Source organism: Aegilops tauschii, chromosome 2 (genome assembly GCF_002575655.3).
Source record: "Aegilops tauschii subsp. strangulata cultivar AL8/78 chromosome 2, Aet v6.0, whole genome shotgun sequence".
NCBI lineage: Eukaryota > Viridiplantae > Streptophyta > Magnoliopsida > Poales > Poaceae > Aegilops > Aegilops tauschii.
The window spans coordinates 239,238,694-239,243,549 of NC_053036.3; positions in this window are offsets into that span (position 1 = coordinate 239,238,694).

Sequence of the window (4,856 nt, forward strand, 5' to 3'; positions counted from 1 at the left end):
GAAATTCCAACAGACGACAGGATCTCGTAGCTATATTGCACACTGCGAGGCTATTGTAATTAGCTGCTGTTTCACTCTTTTCGATGTACCATATTATCATATCTATATTGACTTGTTCCAAATGCAGAGGAAAGCCCGCAAGGACCAAAAAGTACCCGAACCAAATGCTGTGGAAATCTTCAAGGACTATCACACCAACAAGGAGGGCATGACTACACCAGTCAAAGCCGCTGTTGTAAGTCCTTAATCCTCATGCCTTTTAACTACTACTTACTCTGACTTGTGCCTTGAACTACATGGTTTGCAGCCAATGTCTATTACTCTTTTCAATTTTATACACAATTGTCTTAGCGTATCATTGCACCTTACAAGGTTTAAAAGAGAGGAGTGATGTTCCTTTGATCTTGACCTGTAATCTAGTTCCGTGCTGGACTTGCCCACACAATGTTACAATTTCCTGTTTGTCTGTTCTCAGTTGTTTTGTGATATGAATGATGTCATAGTATGCTTACCGTATTATAAACTTCGTCTCTTTATCCATAGCCCTCAATACAATGTGAAGAAATAGACAATACATTAGCGATGGTACATGGTCATATGTTTGGAACCTGGTTTTATTATGTACTTTGCAATAAAATACAACTATTATTTTACATGGGTTCACCAGAATAAGTTCTGTATATAGACCAAAGCTATTTTGTTTGGTTTTGCTGCCTCCTTGATATCTTTTGTTCTGGTACTACTGATGTAAAACCACAACTTTTGAGCGAGCTATGGAAAAAATGGTGGAACCGCCACCTTCTGAAGGTGGCGAGGCAACTATAACTGCAATGTCAGCTCTTGTTGCAGTGGGTCTGTACCTGTCCACTAACAGTGCCAAAAGCATGTTCCTGCGTAATACTGGGTTGGTTGTTAAGGCAATCTCGTCCAAACTACCTCATGATCAAGATATGCAAGCTCAAAACAATGTTGTACCTGCGCTCCAGACACAAGTCCATTCCCTAACAGAGACCCTTTGTGAAACAAGGAGAGACATTGTTCGATGTTGTCAAGATATGCATGGTTTTGAAACCAGCCTATCAGACATTTGCTATGTTGTTCAGGAGTCTAGGAGAACTGAAGGCGAAGGTTATGGTGCTCCATCGGACAATACAGCATGAAAACATAATAGTCAGGTCAAATGAACTGAGCTTCTGAACTTCTGGTGGTGCATTTATTTGCTAGATGGTTAACTTTTATGCCAACCTTCCTTTTGTTTTATAGTTGTAATTTGTTTTGGTGCGATACAAAATTTGTTCTTAACGTGCAGCCACCAGCTGAAGAAAACAGCAAGCCATTTTTGTATAGTGTAGGGTGTTCCCTATATTTGCACTGGTGGCGAACTTTGATGCCCACCGGCTGTAGTTAACATGGGCCTCCTACGAGCCGTAGAAACAATGGGCCTTCTAAGGGCCGTAGAAACAATGGGCCTTCTACGTGGCGTAGAAACAATGGGCCTTATACGGGCCGTAGACACAATGGGCCTTCTATGGGCCGTATCATCAATGGGCCTTCTACGGGCTTATGATCGGTTGGCCAGACATGGGCCAATAACAGCCCACATTATGGCCGTAAATGGGCTAGAGTTGAAATCGTCCGTTCATGGGCCGACCATAATGGGCCGTCGTTAATCGGCCGTATTTTGATGACGCTATGAAAACGGCCCAACGTATTAACGGGCCACAAACGGGCCGACTGTAACCACGGGCTGAATTTGGCCCACAAGCAGAAAATGACAGTAACGGGCCGTAAGTAAACGAATGTGGAAATGAGCCCAAAAATAAATGGGCCCCGAGAAGGCCGAAAGATAACATGGGCTGGAAATGGCCCAACGGAATAATGGGCCGTTAATGGGTATAAAGTGATACACTGTTCATTACGGGCCAGTTTTACCACGGGCCGTTAATGGGCCGAGAGTAATAAGGGCCTCTTATGGGCCGAAAGACGTCATGGGCCATACATGGGCCGGAAGTTAAAACGGGCTGGAATTATATTGGACGGCCCAGATGACGCTACTGGACCTAATTCGGTTAGGCCGTAAACGGGCCCTGGGTTAGCGGGCTGTAAATGGGCTATATGCGAACAGGCCGTTAACAGGCTTGCCGTTGGCCGGCCCGCCACCTTTTGACCAAGTCAAACGGGCCGGCCTTTTCACAGGAATGGGCCTCTGTTGGGCCGTGCCACGTGTCGACGTATCATAGGCGCTTTGTGTCCAATGAGTGGATGACATCTGTCCCAACGGTGAGCCGACACGTGTTTCCTCCAGCCAATGATGATTTTACACGTGGAAAATCCCCATTGGTCGGGGCTGTTAACGGGTTATCGGATCCAAAACCGGACCCGATAGCTTAACGGCGTTCCGTTATGGTGGATGCCACGTGTCGGTCACCCTTGACGAAAGCACTTCTGTGACGCGCGATTTATCGTCATGGAAGTGGACGCTTCCGTGATGATAATTTTGGTAATGTCATGGAATACTTCTACGACAACACATGTATGACTATCTTGATTCTGTCATAAATTTGTCATGGATGTACATGCATGACAAAAAACGCGACCTACTGTGACAAACACGTATCATCATGGAAGTGTATTTTTTTGTAGTGTCAGGCTCTTGGCGGAGCAGCTGCTTCTTCTTCTTGGGGACTGCTTCAGGAGAGTAGATGGCGCATTGGTTGTCTGGGTCTTCAATTGCTGCAGCTTGGTAGGCACGCTCGAGGGAGCACACCACGTCCTTCTCCTCGCAGGCAACTATGATGACGCTGCAACTTCCTGGCATCTCGAGGACGTTGTAGCCGTGGTGGGTCACCGCCATGAACTTGGCCAGGGCCGGATACCCAAGGATGGCACTGTACGACAGGCGGATGTGGGCGGCGTCGAAGTCGATGAGCTCGGTGCAGTAGTTGTCGTGCTGGCCGAAAGCACGGCAGCCCCCTGAGCTCCTGACAGTCGTTGGTGTTATGGTTGTGTACGTTGTGGAAGGCGCAGAATGGGCGGTTGGCCTTGGACAACTCTGGGTGGTCGCAGCCACGCATCATCTCCGGTTCCGCCGCGAGCATGACAGCCCCCTTGGGTTTCACGTCCTTGATCTTGGCCTTCTTGTCTTCTGGGTCCGCAGTTGGAAGCTCGAGGAGGGAGAGGCGCCAATCCTCAACTCTCGCGCACTTGGTCGCCATGTTGAACATCTCCAGAGCCATGCAAGGTCCTCGTGTATGGCGAGCTCCTCCTTCATATTGACATCACGGATGGCATCAGAGAATGCTGAGATGATGGCCTCGTCCGTCACCTTGGGAATCTTGAGGCGAATGTTGTTGAAGCGTTGGATGTACTTCTGCAGGGTTTCCCCTGGCTGCTGCTTGATGCGCCGCAAGTCACCCGCGGTAGGCGGGCGATCACGCATGCCCTGGAAGTTGGCGATGAAGCGCTCGCGCATCTCACCCCAGGAGGAGATTGATCCTGCGGGCAGGTTCAGGAGCCATGAGCACGCGCCATCCTTGAGGGCCATGGGAAACCAATTCGCCATGAACTTCTCATCGCTGTTGACTACCTCGATGCTCAGCTCATAGAGCTACAGGAACTCGGCAGGGTCGGGGGTGCCGTCGTAGCGCGGAGGCAGGTCAGGCTCGAACTTGCCGGGCCAGACCATGCTGCGCAGCTCGGGGCTGAAGGTGCGGCGGCCCTTGGTGGTCACCGCAGCTCGTCATGGAGGTGGAGCCTGGTCTTGGTACCCACGCACCGCTGCCGCAGGCGGCCCTTGGTCCTGCTGTGGTGGTGCAGGGAGCACGGGAGCACCTTCTCACAGCCGTTGGATATCTTGGCAGCTTCCTTCTTCGCGTGCGGGCGCCTTGCATGGTGGGTCGCGCTGCGGGGCCGCACGCCTTCGTCCTAGGAGGTGGCGAATGCGCTCCATGGGCTACGTCACCCGTAGCGGGAGGCGAGCGAGGCAGCGAAAGGGTCGGTGCAGGAGAGACCCTAGCGGTGCTGATGAGCTCGGCGATGCGGTCCAGCCAGTCCTTGTAGAGGTCGTCAACGGGGCGGTAGCGCAAGAGCTCGCGTGCCATGAGCAGTGCAGCCTGCGCATCTGTGACGAGTGTGAGATGAGGAGCCGTCCGTCCCTCCACATAGAGGGGTGCAGCGACGAAGCTTGCTATTCGTTCCCCGCTGGTCCGGTGGCGGCGTTGGCGGGAGAGCGGTGGGGAGGCCCGCCGACAGGCGCCGTCTGAGCGACGCGAGCGTTCAGAGCGGCTTGGTGCTCAGCACAGGCCCGACGAGCATCAGCCATGGAAGCGGTGGAGCGGCGATGCGTCAGTCGACGGAAGAGAGGTTTTAGCGCACCCCTACCTGGCGCGCCAAATGTCGAATTACGGGTTCCGCAGACCATTGATAGGTTCGAACTCTGGGGTGCGCACGAAGAACACTCTCTCCCCTGCTCGCCCGCTAGACGATCCCACGGCCTAGCTCGACGAACCCAAAGAATGAGAGACATAGAGATTTATCCTGGTTCGGGCCACCTTGCGGTGTAATACCCTACTCCAGCTTTGTGGTGGATTGCCTCAAGGGGCTGAAGATGAACTAGTACAATGGATGAATAGCCTCAGGAGGTGAGGTGTTCTTGAGCTCGATGAACTGGTAGGTGTGAGGATGATCTGAATGATCCATCCCCCCGCTACGGTGGTAGCTAGGTCCTACTTATAGTGGCATTGGTCCTCTTCCCAAATGTAGGCGGGAAGGGATCCCACAACGGCCAAATTTGAAGGGAGACAACTAGTACAAGCTATCCTGACAAAACTAGTCTTCGCCTGCAAAGGCTCTAGTGG